A 19,186-nucleotide genomic window follows, 5' to 3' on the forward strand; every position below is an offset into this window, starting at 1 on the left:
AGCCCACATGGAAGAAGCACATTAGCCTGTGTCACCATGAGGTGTTGATGGGATCCAGTATCAGACATCAAAGACCCATAACAAAAAATCATATTGATGTGAATGAGGAGGAGTGCAGAGTGGAGACCCAAAGCCCATCTGTAGGCAGTTGGACATCCCCTCACAAAAGGGTCACAAGGAAGATACAGGCCAGTCAGGGTGCAGTATAGCACTTACAAAACATACAACTTTCCTCTATTTCTTTAATGATTCTTCCCTCACTATCATAACCCCAATTCTACTTTACAAATCCAGCAAAACCAGAGCATGTACACAGGTACATACAAGAGCTAGAAACACAGAGTAGCAATATACCAGGAGGGTAAGAGGAAGGTGTGGGGAGAAAGGGGGAACCAATTGCAATGATCTACATATAACTCCCTCCCAGGGGGATGGAGAACATAAAAGTGGGTGAAGGGAGACAGCAGTCCATGTAAGATATGAAAAAAAAAATAATTATATATATATATATATAAATTATCAAGGGTTCATAAGGGAGGGAGAGGGAGGGCAAAAATGAGCTGATACCAAGGGCTCAAGTAAAGAAAATGTTTTGAAAATGATGATGGAAACATATGTACAAATGTTCTTGACACAATGCATGTATGGATGGATTGTGATAAGAGCTGTAAGAGCCCCCTATAAAATGATTTTTTTAAGTGTTGTGTATACATCATCAAAATCAGTTGTAGTGCTCCCTCCCCACTCCTGCAGTCATTGTTTTCTCCCCAGTTCTCCTTACCTTACCCACCCTTGTCCCAGATAAACCATTCATCAGTTGTCTCTATGCATCCACTTCTGGGCTTCCTAAACTGGGAAACATAATAGAAACAATAAAAAACGGAAACAAAACAAAGAAAAAAATTAATACAAAGATAAAAATACAGATTAAGAAAGAGAAGGCCACCAACATTATTGAAAAAGCCAGAGAAGAAATTTCTGCCATGGAACAAATGAGACATATTTTAGCCTACAGTAAATTTAGGTGGGGCAAGAGGGAGGTCAACTAACCACGGATCATATTATACCAAGCTTCGATCCATCATAATCCAGTTTACAATCATCTCTGAATGGTAGTGTAAAGATGTTTGAGTCCTTTGCCTGTCGCCAGAGGTTATCTATCAGAGGCTTAATCTGACTAGATATTCTACAGATGGGTGTTGGGCTCCCACTGTCCTTTACAGCCTTCTACAAACTGGGTGTTCACAATATAAGCTCTGTCCTTTTCCCTTCATCATATTTGGATTTGGTTATTGTCAACTAAGATACTATTTGGGTAAAAAACCATGTTGGCTAACATTATGGTGCAACAACTAAGATAATATTTTCAAATATCCTCTTGGCCCCGTTGCTTTATTTCAGAATAGACTCAAGTTTTCTGGAGTCCTTTAATAGCTCTGAAATAGAGAGCCAACCAAACTCTAGGGAAATGCCACAAGTAGCTGGTTAGGTAGCCTTACAAAACAAGAAGAGTAAACAGGAAAACAAAAACTCCCAAAGGGAACCAATTGCCATGGGGTCAATTCCAAGTCATGTGGATCAGAGTGGAATTGTGCTGCATATGTTTGCCAATGACTAGTTTTGTAGAAGTGGATCACCAGACCTTTTTCCTCATAAATTTGGAATAGACTTGATCATCTAATCTTTTGGTTAGCAGTAGATTGCTGAACCATCTGTGATACCCAGGAATGCCTGTGCAGCCTGGGTCCATTCTAACAGCTACTCTTCTATTCTTCCTCCTAAGCTTTAATAAAAACAGCCTACAAATACAATGGTACTTCAAGAGCATTCTCCTAGTATCCCTGATGACCATATTGCTGCCATGCCTGTTTACCTTCTTGCCTTTCTCAGTATATGAGAGAGTGCCCATCCACCCACCACCCACAAAAAAAAAAAAAAAACCCAATTTTTTTTTCAAAGCTGTATATTTAAGTATTTTTACAAAATGACCCTATCACCTTCAAAGTACATTCCATCACACTCAATACCTTTGTTAAATCTGTGATTCCATTCCTGGAAACATTTTTCAAACTCATCTGTTTGGATGGCTGACAGCACCTCCCTCATTGTTTTCTTCATCTCTTCTATGTCATCAAATCACTGTCCTTCCATGTTCCTCTTCATTCACAGAGACAAAAAGAAGCCACACAGAACAAGGTCACGTGAGTAAAGTGTTTGGGGCAAGAGAGGCATGCTGTAGGTGCATTGTTGTGGTGGCCAAACCAGGCCCCCATCTGCCACAAATCAGACCATTCTTGTCATACACTGTTATGCTATCTTTTCAGAACCTCTAAATAAGAAGTTGATTAACAGTCTGGCATGGTGGAAAGAACTCCAAATACACTACAAGTCAACATTTTCATCAGTTCAGGAACCTGATGGACTTCCAGAATGCGATTTGTCATCCAACTTCCCTCATGAACCCTTGATAATTTATAAATTATTATTATTTTTTCATGTCTTACACTGACTGATGTCCCCCTTCACCCACTTTTCTGTTGTCCATCCCCTTTGGGGAGGGCTATATCATTGTGATTAGTTCCTCCTTTCTCCGCCAACCTTCTCCTTACCCTCCTGGTAGGGCTACTCTCAATATTGGTCCTGAGGGGTTTATCTTCCTGGATTCCCTGTGTTTTCAGCTCTTATCTGTACCCATGTACATGCTCTGGTCTAACCAGATTTGTAAGGTAGAATTGGGGTCATGATAGTGTTGGGGAGGAAGCATTAAATAACTAGAGGAAAGTTGTATGTTTCTTCGGTGCTATATTGCACCCTGACTCTCTAGTCTCCTCCCCAAGACCCTTCTGTTAGGGGATGTCCAATTGCCTACAGATGGGCTTTGGCTCTCCACTCTCCACTCCCCCTCATTCACAATGATATGATTTTTTTGTTCCCGGTCTTTGATGCCTGATACCTGGTCCTATCAACATCTCATGATCACCCAAGCTGGTGTGCTTCTTCCATGTGGGTTTTGTTGTTTCTCAACTAGATGGCTGCTTGTTTACCTTCAAGCCTTTCAGACCCCAGACACTACATCATTTCACCTTTTTTAAAATGTGAAAACCACTTGTACACTTGAGTTTTTCCCATAGTGCTATCTTTGTAACCTGTGTTCAACATCACAACAGTTTCTGTGGCATTTTTCACAAGCGGAAACAAAATTTCACAGCCAAAAGCTGTTCTCTTAAATTGGCCATCCATAAAAACAAGGTTCCAGTGAATTTGCTTTCATCAAAAAATTCACTGTGACCAGAGAGAACCTTCCCAGGCGATGCCACTGGGTACACTGAGAGTGAGTTAGTTGCTCAATGCTTGCCCAGTGGGGAAAATGCGTACTATGTAAGCTCCATCAAGTGGAGCTTTTTTTCTGTTTATTTGTTTGTTTGTTTGTTGGGGGTGGGGAGTACCCCCTCATATGTTCTGGTTTTGTATGAGGCTTTCTGTCCACAGCAAACTTTTCTTTTCCTTTCATTTCAGGACTCTTTATTGCACTTGAAATCAACTCACTGCCATCATATCAATTCTGACTCAGGGAAAACTTCTAAGATAGGGCAGTACTGCTCCTGTGGATTCCTGAGACTGTAACTATTTACAGGAGTAGAAAACCTCACCTTTCTCCCATAGAGTGACTGGCAGTTTTCAACTGTTGACCTTGTTAACTCCTGGCCTTGTGTGACCCACTATGCCACCATGGCTCCTCCTTTATTGCACAAGACATGTAAAATCATATCCCAGATAAAGACTTCCTTCTACAACTATAAGAACAGCAAATATTAACTTATCTCTCTTTGATTCAAATCAAACTCAGTTGAATTCAGTTCGTCAAATATATATTAAATTTGTGTGATATCCTAGATTCTGGTGTAGCTACTAGCAATACATAGTACCTTGAGAGATCATTCTAACCCTTGTGTTACTTCTGTAGAGCATGTATTTAAACAATAAAACCTTGAATTCAAGGAGGATGTAAAATGGTATGTAACAGTGGTCTATAGAAAGTATGTAGTAGCCTTCAAAGCATAATGGGTTATATGTTGACCTGGTAATTGTAAGGCCAACAGCTAAAACACACCAACCACTGCAAGAGAGGAAGAGAAGGCTTTCTATACCTGTAAAGATTTACAGACTTGAAACCCAACAGGGCAGTTATACTCCACCCTATAGAATTGATATGTCAGAATTGAGTTGATGGCAATGAGTTTGTATACAAAGTGATGTTGCAGAGGAGATATTGATTTTATTTTTTAGATAATAGAATGTTATAAGAAGGAGCAAATATAGGAATGGTTTCAGACAACATGTATAGCACAGAAACATTTACAAAATATGGAAATTATAGGATGAATTATGCAACCCCTCAATTACCTTCTATGGATAGGATTGAGCACATTTTATATTTACAACTATTAATAGTATTTTACATCCTCCTTGAATTCAAAGTTTCATTGTTCAAATATGGCTTACATGCTTGTGTTTGTCGGGTTACTTTAGAGAAAGAAATCCCCAGAAACTCATGTGTAAGAGAGTTTTATATAAAGGTTAAGTGCACATCAAGAAAACATCCCAACCCAGTGCTGCCCAAGTCCACAAGTCCAACATTAACCCATTAACCCATATGTCCAACACCAATCCACAAAATCCTCCTCCATCTCACAAAACACACACAATGATGCTGACTGCAGGAGGAAAGCCGAATCAGTGAATGTGTAAGCATCTCAGTACTGGCAGGGGTCTCCACACGGCTGCTCCAGCACCCAGGGCTGCATCAGGGTAGGTCCATGCGGCTTCTCCTTCGGGATGTCTTGCAGGAAGTCAGCCTTACAAGCTGAAGCAGGGAACTGCTAAGGCAGCTGCACCCTGGTCCAACCATAACAAAGCAAGAGACTCAAGGACTCGAAAGGCAAAGCTCACTGATCCATTTATCTCTCCGCCCTTCAATTAACCCCACATGTGTTTATTGGCCAGGTTGGCACAATAAACTAACTCAATGCTCACCACAAATTACATGGGGGTAAGAAATGTTTCTCATGGTATTTTGTATCTCTAGTAGCTACACCAGCATTTTAACATATAACAAGAATTCAATAAATATTTGATGAACTGAATGCAAATACTTGATGAGAAATTAAAGATTTGGTGCTTTCCCTACTGAGTTAAAGAGGGCTGGAGGAGAGTTTTTAGCAGGGAGATCAGTTAGGAAAAAAGGTAGTTAATTTAAAAGACATTTTTCAAAGTTATGTAAAAAAAATAATGCTACAAAACAAGAAAAGCTTTCATTAAATAAAAACATTAAAATCTGAAACTCTTGATTCACCTATCTTCCATCTAGCTATATACTTCTGAAGGCAGTGTTTTCCTTTCTTTAACTCTTCCCTGATCTTCAATTTACAATATGTCAAAAGGGTAGTCTTGACAATCTCAAGGGACTCAAATAAAGTTTGTTTTCAATGGACTTTGTGTTTTGGAAACATAAAGAACTCCAAAAGGGCAAGATTAAAGGTATAGGGTGTATGGACTAAGGTTTCTCAAAGCAGTTCTCACAGTAGACATCCCTTGCTTCCCTTGGATCTTGGGCAGGTGCATTATGATGATAAGGAAATATTCTTCCTTGGTGGAACTTTCACTACATCTTCTTCAGCAACAGTAGTTTCAAATTTTCTTAAAACTTCTTCCTTATAAAGTTCTATGATGGTCCATTGTCCTTCAGAACAATCTATCAAGGTTCATCATTTGTAATAATTTAAAAAATCACCATAACTGACCATAATCTTCAGAACTGGACTGTGTCTTGAATTTAATTATCCCTGCAGATCCTCTTTGAAGCCACAATTTTTTTAAATAAAAAATTTTAATTTAGTTTTATATTCATATAATTTATATATCACACAATTCAACGATTTAAATATATTAAAAATGTTTGTTTAATTATCACCACAATCAATTTTAGAATAATATCTTCACTCTGGTACTCATTATTATTAGTTCCTCGGTTCTCTCCAACCTCCTTTGCCATAATCCTAAGAAACTATTAATTCAGTAACAGCCTCTATAGAATTACCTATCCTGGATTTCATATAAAGAAAAACATACAAAAACAAAACTAAATTAAAACAACAACAAAATAAAAAAATACCAAACAGCCTCAATGCAAAAGAAAGCAAAAAATAATAAAAACTAGAACAAATTTAAAATGTGTCAAATGGGAGAACAAATAATAAGATGCTAAATTTTAACCTGAGTACCTCTTTATTAATTCACTTTATAATGCACTTTGGTAGCAAGGCTATTAATAGAATTCATGGGGAATCTGCAGATGGATTTTGGGCTTTCATTGTCATTGTAGCTTCTATAAATTGATTGCTTACAACTCCCTTCTCTGATTTGTGTGCTTCTTCCATATGGACTTAGCTGACACTTCACTTAGATAGCTGCTTGGTTTAGGCAAGCCTTTAAGATCCAGACATTATTGTTTTCTGATGGCTGGGTATCATCTTATTTCTTCACTACATTTTGGTGTAGCATCACTATCTTCCGTCATTTCTTCTTGAGGGAAAGTATCTATTAGGGCCATAACATAGGAACTGATTGTTCTTAGGTTAGGGCTTTTGGTTAAGTGCAAGCTCAAAATCCATTCATAGATCTACAGAAGTCACTATTTGATTCAAGCTTTTTGTAAAGACCCCCGAGGAGACAAGCACAAGTGTATTACTGAGAAAACTTGTTTGTAGTCATCCACTGATTGTGAGGCATGCTCAAACACAGATTGTTTTGAATAAACTGTTCGTGTATGAACTAGAATCCTGATAGCAGCCATTTTTACTTAATTTTATATATTCATTTGAAACAGGATACATGCTTGTTCTATAACAGATGTAAAAAACAGTAAGAAATGATTAGAAGAAGGAAAAAACATTAGGAAAGCATTTTAATAATCCCAATTACCATAAATATAACAAACATGATGAAAACATTTTGGATTTTGATAAATTCCATCGATAGTGAGACTTGACCATTGAATTTTGAAGTGTTCTAAGTATATCTGTATGTGGAGAGTTGAATTAAGAAATACTGAAGGCCTTTCAGGAGCCCTGGTTAAGCTGTTGGTGAAGTGTTACTCTGCTCACTGGAAGGTGGGTGGTTCAAATCCCCAGGGAGAAAGATGAAGCTGCCTGTTCCATAGAGATTTACAGCCTCAGAAACCCTATATATGAGCAGATATGAGTCAGGATGGACTCAATGAAAAGCTGAAAGTCAAAAGCCAAAAAGATGTCACAGAAATCAAAGGAAAATATGGGTGGAATAATTGTGCAATGAGGGTGAGCCTTTCAAAAACTTACCCTCATCTAGCCTTCTAGAACACAGATTGCCAGGTGATAGAAGTATAGAAGTGTTCATTCAAACACTTTCTTCAATTTACCTAATGCAGTGTAGGTGCACTCCAAATAAGGAGCTTTGGTGAGTTAAGCGTTAGGCTGTTAATCACAAGGTCATTGTTTCATATCCAACAACTGTCTTTTGAAAGAAAGGTGAGCCTATATGCTGCCCTAAAGAATTACATTTGTGGAAATCTAATATAGCATTGTTTTAAGTTGGAAACAATGCAATAGCAGTGAGTTATGTTCAAAAAGCTAAAAGAGAAAAATGTTGTTAGACAGAATCCGAAATCTTGGGCATTTCATTATTATCCATAGGGTTTTAACTATTAAACAATTCAGATCTAGGCTTTGTTCTGGATTACGTTTCCCAAATTTTGACACCCTAAAATCTCCTTCAGAGTGCAACCTTAAGGTTTCGGGACATGTATTTTTCTTCCAACTTTATAGCTATGCAACTTTGGTTAATTATTTAACCTATGTGTACTTAATTATAAAATAGTTTAAAATATTTTTAATTGTTTCAATAAATAAGCAAATGATAACTTTCAATAATAGGTATTTAGTGTTAGTCAGTGTCAGCAGGGACCCAGGTTGAAAATTAGGATTTTCATAGATGAGCTATAGATCAAAATTACAGCTGAGCTATAAGGGTATAAAACTGTGTTACACTCTGCAGAGTGCTTATCAGAGACCACAGACAGTTAAGTAATGATCTTGAATAATGTTGCAATGCTCACAGGGTACACAATTTTGATCTGTTGTCTATGCAAATCAGCTTTCAAACTGTTAGATGGGCCTAGAATGAGACTGCAAAATCGAGTTGCAAAATGGAGCTTAACACAGAACATTTAACAGTTGGTAGCAATAAGTGTCCATTTGTCTATGTTTGTGTCTGAATACTCAATGATTTCATTGATGAAACAAGTATAAAAGTATTATGTGGTGGTCTGCTTTAAATTGTGTTCCTCAAAATGTGTGATGGAGTCCTTACCCCTCTCACTGTGGGCATAATTCTGTTTGGAAATGGGATTCACACTGCTGTGTTAACTAGTGCATACTCCAGTATGGATTGTTATCAATCAATTGACTACCCTATTATTAAAAACGTGGAGTAGATACCAATGCATATTCACAAAGGGAAGACAGATGCCTTGTGAAGATGGTCTTCAAGAAGGAGCCAACCAAGGAACTTCTGGGGCAACCAACCAGGAAAGAATTGACACAGGCAAGACCTTGATCTTGACTTTCAGCCTCAAGAACTGTAAGAAAATACATTTCTGTTCTTTGAAACAGCCACTAATGGGATGTCTGTTTCAGAGGAAATGGGAAACAGACGGAATGTGGTTGGTACCAGAACTTGGGAGAGTTCAGACATTTGGCTACAGATGTGTCGTGGGGGAAATTCAGTGGGAAGTTCTTATTACATTGGTGGTTTCCAGTTTGCTTTGAAAGTTCACACTTTGAAGGATCATATTCTCTCTCTCTCTACCTTACGCTGTCTACAGGTATATAGGCAAAGAGTTAGAAGAGTGTCAGTTACATTGTGATTAGTTGTGAAACCTCAGAAATAGCAGTTAACTGATCAGATCCTCTGCTGTCATGAGTAAGATGGAGGCAATTAGGTCACTGCCTGATTGCTGAGTGTGTCCATGCATTGGTATATTGGCACACTTGAAAATCAATGCCCTATTGGTAGGTTTCTTAAGTGGTGTGAACCTTGTTTCTTTCCACAAGGCACTGAAAGAATTCATGCCACAGGATCACGTTTTGTAATCCAAGTCAGGACAAAAATTCCCCAGCGGTCTCTATTAAGGGTAGAACTTTCCATAGGTTCAGGGACCAAGGGTGGTATAGCTGGGATAGGGGTTCAGAGACCATCAGCTTCAGAGCCCCTTATAAAGTGTCCTTAGTACACTTGGAACAGAGGTCTCTGTTCCAATACGAACAAAGGAAAAATGCCTTAACATAAGGGAACTCCACTCCATTTTCCCATACCTTTGCTGAAACACTCTAGGTGAATTACGGTAAAAGAGACTGTGCTGTTCTTCAGCCAGGATTTCGCATCACCTGGAATGAACTGAGGCCAGATGTGTTACAGAAAGATATTAGTTTCTGATTCTCTAGCTTATGCAAGTCAAACATATGTCAATTAGACAGGATGCAGTGCAACAGCATACTCTGGGAACAGATCCTTGATTGCCCATCTCAAAAACAAAAACAGCAGGAAGGTTAGATTGTCCACTGCCTCTGGCTCTTAACCTGAAGTTCTAGCATGCGCAGTGGAACCTGAGTGGCTTGGGAAGATGTCTCTCTCCATGGCAATGGGTCAGGAGACCCAGTCTCAGCAAGCAAGTTGGGTCCCAACTGTTTTCTAGGCAGAAAGCAAGGGTTTATGGAATTGGGGAACCAAAAGTTCAAGAAACCAAGAGAGCATGTGGGTGCATGCTTCCTGCCTTTATTCTATCCCACCCCCTGGCTGGGGGAGGTGTGACTGAAGGTATTGGCCAATTCCATTGACTGAGTGTACGCCCATCTGTGTGATGTTATGGGCTCAGGTGACTTTAGGCTTAAGTTACACCTGCACTAGAGGGCTTAGTTTGCTCATGCCCAGTTCTGGATTTTCTATAGGTATCTAATAAAGTTCCTGATTTCCCTCCAACCCCGTTACATAGTCCTTTGTAGGCATGGGAGGGACAACCCACTCCTTTATCCCTAAGCTAGCTGTCTAACACTATCATGTAGCAGTTAACACAAACATGAACAGAACAGAACATAAGGAAACCAGAGTGTATTTGAGTGTGAGTGCACCCTTAATTATTGTAACATCTGCCACATTATGTAGAGGATACCCTAAGTTGCCTCTGTATTTAGGTATGCTATTTGAACAAGGTAGATTATTTGAACAAGATATTCATTTCCATAAATACATTATATACCTCCCAGTTATAAACTAGGAAGAATTTATCTTGCTGGCCTTCAAGAAACAAACAGAAGGTCATGGGGCAAAGAATGTTGGTCTCTAGGAATTGAAAATGACAATCAAAAGCTGACAGTGACAAGAAAGACCTACAACTGCAAGAAAGTGAATTCTTCCTACAACCAAAAAGAACTTGGAATAGGATTCTGAGCCTCAGATAACTAGAAGTTCAGATTGACACCTTAATTTCAACTTGGTATGTGCCTGAGTAGAAGAATAGCTAACCTGTATTTCAGTTATCAAGCATTTTTTCCCAGGGGAGCTCTTTTTCTACCTAATACATTGACATCAATAGGGCCGTGGGATGAGGTGTCATTGAACTATGTGTGAAAAGCCAAAGTAGTAGGAAACTGCTACTAAACATAAAATCAGAACCTAAAAAGAAAGCATAGTAGAGCTTAACACATTGCGATTGCATTTGAAAAAGGATCTTGTACCAGTTTTCAACGGAAAAGTTTTCAACTCACCCAAATGTAACTTGGGAAAAAGACTTTATGATTTGCTTTTGAAAAACCAGTCACTGAAACCCAATAGAGAACAGTTGACTTTGGTGTACATGGGACCACGTAGTCTAGCAAGGTTAGTGAGGTAACACTAAGGTCATAATAGTGGGGCAAGGAAATTTTAAAGAATTAGAGGGATGTTATGTGTTTCATCAGTGCTCTACTGCACCATGTTTCATCAGTGCTCTACTGCATCATCCCTTCCATATGGCCCTTATGTAAGGGGTCATCCAATTATCTTTCTGGTGGGCCCTGGGTCTCCACTTTGCCTGTGTTCCTTCATGTCCATTTGATTGATTGCTTTTGAACTTCTGATACCTATTCCCATCAACACCTCATGATCACACAGGCTGGCGTGCTTCTTCCATGTTGCCTTTGTTGCTTCCATGCTAGATGGCTGCTTTTACTTCAAGCCATTAAGACCCCAGATGCTGTATCTTCTAATAGCCAGGTACCATCAGCTTTCTTCATCACATTTGCTTATGCACCCAATTTGTCTTCAGAGATCGTGTCAGGAAGATGACTATAATGCATTGCCACATTATTAGAACAAACTATTCTTGTATTGAGCTAGGATTTATGTAGAGGCTGAAAGTTCATATGCTTCCATATTGTATTTACTTATATATACATCCATAGATAAATGCACCTATCTTTATATATTTACATCTTCACATAAATACATATGTATATTTAAACCTATGTATAATTTCTACTTCCTTATTGTTTCCTCTATTTCTTTTTCTTTCTTCCTACCCCACTATCATGTTCACCTGTTGTTTACTTCTCAGTAATTCCTCTTGGGCACATCTCAATTACTTAAACATCACCAGGGACACTACAACCTCCTTGCCATCGGTTTTAGATCCTTTGTTATTCCCCTGCCCCTGACACATTGGCTCACTGTTCCCCATCCCCCATCCCCTCCTTTACCATATCCCACACCCCACCCCCAAGCCATCAGTCCTATTGCTGTCTCCTTGAGATTGCTTTTCCTAGCTATCTTATATAAATAGATATAAAAAAAGATTTTAAAAATATAGTTCCATGTCTACTTGCTGACCTTTGTGAATATTCACCAATCAATTCAGATGGGGTGCCAAGCGCTGCCCCCGAATCAAGAGTCTACATTTGGAATTCCTCTGGGATTGCATGCCTTGTTCCCGTTGCTGATCCCATCTTGGTTTGCCCTCTTGTGGGGAGGTCAGACCAGTCACACTCTCCATACCTTATCTTCAGTGTTGACCTCTATAGCACTGTGATGTAGGAAGGGAAGTCATGTCTTGGGCTGGGGCCAGCTCTGCCGTCCTTCCTGTGAACTAGTTGCTCCAAGCAGGAATGTTGGTGTCAGGACTTGGTGTTCCAGAATGAGGTCAACTCTCTCTCTCCTTAGTTCAGGCTGCTCTCCCTGAACTGTATCTTCAGTACTGTCCTCTCTATTGCTGTTATCTAAAGAAGGGGATGTTATAACTCAGGGCTGGAGTCAGGCTTACAGTTTTCTCTGTTAATGGGCTGCAGGTATGTCACCCTCAAGAATTGGTGCACCAGAATGAGGTCTCCCTTTCCAAAGATGGATTAATGTCCTGATCCCCCAATGCCATCTAGTTTTCCTTCCCTCCTTTCTCTGTAGGTATTAAAGGCATGAAAGAGAAGGAGAGAATGACTTTCAGCCCCAGTGTCATCTGCACCTTTTTTAAAAAATGTTTTTATCTTTTATTTGTTTTCGATGCCTTATGCATCATTGGGTTTGGTCTGACCCCTGCGGAGTACCTCGTCCTTAGCATGGAATCTATGCAGTATGATCTTTTTCCTCTTCACCCGTTGTATTGTTTGAACTTACCTCAGTGGATTCATGTTGTATTTGTTCTTTTGCACTTGGATAACTTCACTCAGCATTATTTCCTCCACCTCAGTATGTTTCATTTTTTCATTGCTGCTTTGTAGGGATGTGTAATCCTCCAATGAGTGTATATACCAGAATTTTTTTATTCATTTGTCTATTGATGGAAATTTACCTCATTTCTGATACTTTGCGATTGTGAACTGTGCTCCTGTGAACACTGGAGCACAGATGTCTGGTCATGGTCTGTTTCTTACCTCTTCTGGGTATATGACCAGTAGGGGATTGTCGAGTCATAACATAACTCAATTTGCATTTGTTTTATATGTCCGCAAATCCCTTTCCACAGTGGCTGTATGTATCTACAAGTCCACCAGCAATGGATGTGAATTCCCATCTCACCCCTTCTGACATATGTAGCTTTCTGATTTGGGGGGCTATCTTTGAGGGTGTTAGGTGGTATGTCATAGTTGCTTTAATTTACATTTCCTTAATGGCTCATGATCAGGAACATTTTCTTCTATGTTTATTGGCCATTCACGTTTCCTCATTTGTGAATATTCCATTCAGGTCTTTTGCCCACCTCTTCAATGGTCACTTTTTTTTTTTTTTTAATCTTGTAGGCTTGCAGGGTAATGTAGATTTCAGAAATAAGCCCTTTGTCTGATGTGTCATTGCTGACGAAGTTTTCCCAGTCTGTGGGCTTACTTTTTACTCTCTTGGTGAAGTCTTTCAATGTACCCAGGTGTTTTATCTTTAATATATCCTACTTCTAGATTTGTGCTTCCTCTGTGTATGTCCCCTTCCCTATTTCCAGTAGCCCATGTATTCCCTATGCCAAGGTTCTTAGGTTTGTCCCAATTTTCTCGTGGATGGTCTTAATGGTTTGGAGTTTTACCTTGAAGTCTGTGATCCACCTTAAATTTGTTCTTGTCTATGGAGTGAGGTAAGGGTCTTGCTTCATTTTTCTGCAGCTAGATATCCAGTTTTTCCAGCACCATTTGTTAATGAGGACGTTCACTTCCTAGTTGATACATTTGGAGCCCTTATTGCCTGTATGCTGCTGATTTTATTTCTGTTCCTTTTGATTGGTCTGATTATCTGGCATTTTACCCGTACCCTGATGTTACAGGCTTTATTCCTCTTCTTGAGGAGTTCTTTGCTGATTCTGGACTTATTCACTTTCCATATGAAGTTGGTGGTCAGTTTTTTCCCCATTTCCTGAACAAAGATGCTGGTATTTGTATCAGGGTTGCATTGAACTTATATAGTGCCTTGGGTAGTATGGCCATCTTTACAGTATTGTGTCTTCCAATCCATGAGCCTGGAATATTCTTCCATTTGCAAAGGTCATTTTTGGTTTCTTGTAATAATGTTCTGTAGTTTTCATTGTACAGACCTTTTGGATTTTAGGTTAGGAATGTCCCTAGATAGCTCGATTTATGCTTGGTTATTGTGAAGAGTACTATCTTCTTGATCTTATCTGATGTAGATGGCAATGCAATTGACTTTTGTGTGTTGATCTTGTATCCTGTCTCTCCATCAAATTCCTCTACTACTTCCAGCACTCCTAGTGTGGAGTTTTTGGGGTTTTCCATATATATAAAATGATCGCATCTGCAAATAATGATATTTTAATTTCTTCTTTCCCCAGACGAATACCATTATGTCCTTTATTGTCTTATGTTATTAGGTAGTAAATCCAGAACAAAGTTGAATAAAAGTGAGGAAAACATATGTACACATATACTTGATATAATAGATGAATGTATGGTTTGTGATAAGAGATGTAAGAGCCCCCAGTAAAAGCATTTAATAAAAAAGTTTTAAAAGTGGGGACAAGAAGAATACTTGTTTGGTTCACTATTTCAGTGGAATTGTTTTGATCTTATCTCCATTGACTATAATGTTGGCTGTTGTTTTTTCATATATAGCTTGTATTGTATAGCATAGTTTACTTCCTTTCCTATCTTCTTAAGTGTCTTAATTAGAAAGGAGTGTTGAATGTTGTCAAGTGCTTTTTGTACTTCTATTGACATTATCATGTGGGTCTTGTCCTTTTCTTTGTCAATGTGATGAACAGTGTTAACGGATTTCTGATGTTGAATCATTCCTGCATCCTGGGAATGAAACTCCCTTGGTCATGGTGAATTGTTTGATATACTTTTGTATTCTATTGAACAATATTTTGTTGAGGATTTTTGCACGTTTTAGTCCAGGTGGACTGGAGAAAAAACTCATAGACACACATAGGTGTATAAGAGAGAGGTTTATATACAAGACGAATTGAACATTGAGAAGACATCCCAACCCTGCCCAGTCCAAGGTCATAAATCCAATATTAGCCCATATATCTGACAGCAATCTATAAAGTCCTCTTCAGACTCACGAGACACATGTAATGACAAACTGAATTTAGAAGGTCACAGGCCAGTAGGTACAAAGTCTTTGGTGGCAGAAGCATCTCAGCACTGGCAGGGGTCTCCAGGTGGCCATTCCAGTTCCTAGGGCTGCATCAGGGTAGGTCCATGTGGCATCTCCTCAGGGATGCCTTGCAGGAAGTCAGCCTTGTCACTAGAGAGTCTTCAAGGGAATGAACCAAGAGAGATAGTGTCTCCTGCCTCCAAGAAGGAAGTACCAGATTTCCCAGAATTCTCAGGAGAAGGCCATGCTCATACAGAAATCTCATTGGCTATCTCCAGTTTGACAGTCTAGACTCCACCCCTACACTCTTAATCCTTAAAATGACACCAGAATAGGTGACTACCACAGCATAGAAATACATTATAGGTATCAGTCTGTAGTTCTCTATTCTTGTGGGATCCTTTGCCTACTTTTGGTATGAGTTTTAGGCTAGCTTCATAAAATGAGTTTGGAAGTTTGTGGTCCTTTTCTATGCTCTGAAAGATCTTTTGTAGAATTGTTGTCAGCTCTTCCCTGAATGCTTGGTAGAATTCTCCTGTGAAGCTATATTGACCAGGAGTTGGTTTTTTTTTTAGTTGGGAGTTCCTTGGTAACCTTATCTATTTCATCTTTTGCTATGTTCACGTTCTGTCTATTCAGGTTCTTGGCATCTATATGGGATAATCTGGTGAGGGATTGTTTTTCCAAGTATTTGTCCATGCCTTCCAAGTTGTTGTATTCATTGGAGTATAGACCTTCATAGTACTGTGTAATTAATCTTTTAATTTGATTAGGGTCTGTTTTGAATTACTCTGTTTTGTTCCTAATCCTGACAAATGATGTCTTGTCCTTCCTTCCTTTGGTTAGGTTTGTCAACAGTCTGAAGATTCTGATAACCCTTTTGAAGAACCAACCAGCTCTCTACTGTATTAATTTTTTGCATTATTCTCTTGTTTTCCCACTCCTTTGTCTCCATCCCTATTTTATTATTCTCTTCTTTTGCTGTTAGAAGGATCATTCTGCTGAGTCTTTTAGTTGCTGGAGGTTTTGTGATAGCCTATCAACCATAAGTCTCTCTTCCATTTTCATATCTGCATTTATGGCTATCAAACTTCCTCTGATAACTGCTTTTGTTGTATCCCATAGTTTTGGGTATGTTGTGGTCTCATTCTCATTGGTTTCTATGAAGTTCCTAATTTCATCTGTACTTTTGACCAGTACCAATTTATTTTGAAAAAGAAAGTTGCTCATCCTCCAAGTGTATGCCCTTGTTTATTTTAATCTTCCTTTTATTGATTTCCAGCTTTATAGTGTTGTCTGAGTGGCCTCTATATGTTTGACTATACACAGCTCAATTTGTGACCCAGCATGTGGTTAGATTTTAAATATGTGCCATATATATTTGAAAAAAAACTGAATTTTTTTCCATTTGGGTGTAGAGCTCTAAATATATCTATCAGGTCAAGTTGCCTAATTGTAGAGTTTATTTCTGTAGTCTTCTTACTGAACTTCTTTCTCATTGATCTATCTTTCTCAGAAAGTGGTGTATTAAATCTGCCAGCTATGATTGTTGAAACTGTAATTTCTTTTTCATCTTCCAAAAAATTTGATTGACTAATTTTGTGTCTCTCTCGTTGAGGGCATGTATATATTTATTATGTTATCTGGCTATTGATCTACTGATCTCTTGAGCATTCTATGGTGCCCATCCTTATCTCTTGTTATGACTTGCACCTTGAGATCTATTTTGTCAGAGATTAGGATTGAAACTCCCGCTTTTTTTTTAAATTGAAGATTGCTTGGTAAACTTTTCACCAGCCTTTGATTCTCAACCTCGTTTTGTCAGCAAGCTTAAGGTGTGTCTCTTGAGGCAACATATTGAGGGGTTATGTTTTCTAATCCAGTTGGCTAGCCTTTGTCTTTTAATGGGTGAGTTCAGACCATGGATGTTCAGAGATATATCCATCTGTGGGTTCTTTTTTGTTATCTCATCCCTTTTGTATAGGTATTTTCCTAGCTCCCTCTTTGTCAGTGTATTGTGTACTTCTGTGGGAGATTCACCATTGGGCCAATATTGTCTTGGGGGTTGTTTTTGGTATACTCACTTCTTTATAGAGTTGTGCTATGTGTGCTTGGTAATTATTGGTCTTCTGTCCAACATGATATGCAAAGAATTTTTTGGACTGCTGGATTTCTTTTAATGTAATCTCTGAGATTTTTCCCTGTCCAGGAAAACTCTGACCTCACCATCTATTTTGATGAATAGTTTGGCAGGATAGACAATTAATGGGTTGATGCTATTCTCTTTCAGCAATTGGGAGATTCTACTACACTCTCCCCTCTTCTTCATAGTGGCTGCTGATAAATCTGAGCAAATTCCTTTCTGAGTACCCATATAGGAGACTGCCTTTTTTTTTTTTTTCTCTAATTGCTCTTATGATTTTCTCCTCTTCCTCAAAGTTGGATAGTTTGACTACTATATGCCTAGGTGGATCTTTCCTGGGGTTCAGTCTTATTGTTTCCTCTCTGCTTCCTGGATCATGGTTTGATTCTTATTCATTAAGTTGGGGAAGTTTTCTTCCAGGAATTCCCTTATTTTGGCTGTGGATTTCTTTGTTGTGTCTTGTTCTGGTTATTTGATTCAATTATTTTAATATTGTTCCTCTTCATAATATAACTCATTGTTCTCTTGATTTTCTTCAGCTTCTTTATCTTATTTTATCTTATTTGATTGCCCTTGTGTTTGTTTTTATCTGCTTGGCTATCTTCAAGATTGCTGATTTTGTTCTCTGCTACTTCTGGCTTGTTTGTGAGGTCTCTTACCTTGTTCTTTGATTCTGTTGCCTTGTCTTCTAACTCTTGTATTTCCCTTTGGGGTGTGGGCTCTATCTTTTCAGTTTCATCATTTTTCTGTATTGATTTATTTCCTCATATCCCGTTTGACTAAGGAACATCCTGAAGATTTCTTTCTGGGGTGATTCAACTTCTGCGTCTTGTATGAGTGACTTTAGGTTCAAGTCTTCCTCCAACATTGCATTTTATTTCACTTGATTTGTTGTAGATGTTTCTGTTTCAGATTGTTGTTTTGGTGGAGCTTGGTGTCTTTTTGCTAGGAGTCAGGTGCCCTGAGTTATCTCTCTGGGAGTGTAGTAAGAACGATTCTGAGGGCTACCTGTAGACAGCTACGCTGTGGGACCAGGCTGCTTCTCTCTCTCACTGTAGGTTTACTTTCTCCCTGGACAGTTGGGATTAGCTACTTGGAGGGCAAATCACTGGCAGAGGGTAACACTGTGCCGGTCGATTGAATGGGAAGCTGTGGCAGCAGTGCCTATGGCAGCATAGAGCACTGCAGAGGGCAAGTGGGGTTCCTTTGGTGGGGTGGGCTCCCCAGAGAGTGGGCAGGGATGCCCATGGTGGCAGGGAGTGGCCTGGTGGGTGGGTGGGAGAGGTTAAATCAAAGCCCCAAGCAGGCTGCTGCAGCAGTAAGCCAAAAGCCTACAGCACTTTTAAACCTAGTGAACGTTAGTCTACTTATCTTTATGATGCTACTCCTGTGACCTGGAAGTAGAGGATCCCTTCCAGTAGCTCTCCTGCATTGATTTCTTTGGAGTCCCCCCAGTTTTGTTATTTGGTCACCGTCTTGCCACCAACTTGTTCCCACATACTTTTTGAAGTCCCTTGATATTTCCCTTTGCTTTGGGACATTTATGCATTTTCACAATTTTTGTCACTGAAAACAATACTGGGTTGAACATTTGTGTTACTATACCAATTTTTAATACTATTTTATTGAAATATCTTACATATTCCAATAGATCCAATCCCATACAATTCTGTTGTTCACACCCATTAGGTGGGGTTATACAGTCAGCAGTGCTATCAGCTCCTCTCCCTGCCTTCTTCCCATACCCTAAGGGAACCATTACTCCTGTCACTTTCTCTGAGCAGTCTTCTGTCTTGACTTCCAGGTACTGAGAGATTTTAAATATACAAATGAGCATATGCAAAGCTAACGTTATTAATGATGTAAAATACATAAAGCCCTAAT

Source organism: Echinops telfairi, unplaced genomic scaffold (assembly GCF_000313985.2).
Source record: "Echinops telfairi isolate 266 unplaced genomic scaffold, ASM31398v2 ScPeMD7_655;HRSCAF=1070, whole genome shotgun sequence".
Taxonomy (NCBI): domain Eukaryota; kingdom Metazoa; phylum Chordata; class Mammalia; order Afrosoricida; family Tenrecidae; genus Echinops; species Echinops telfairi.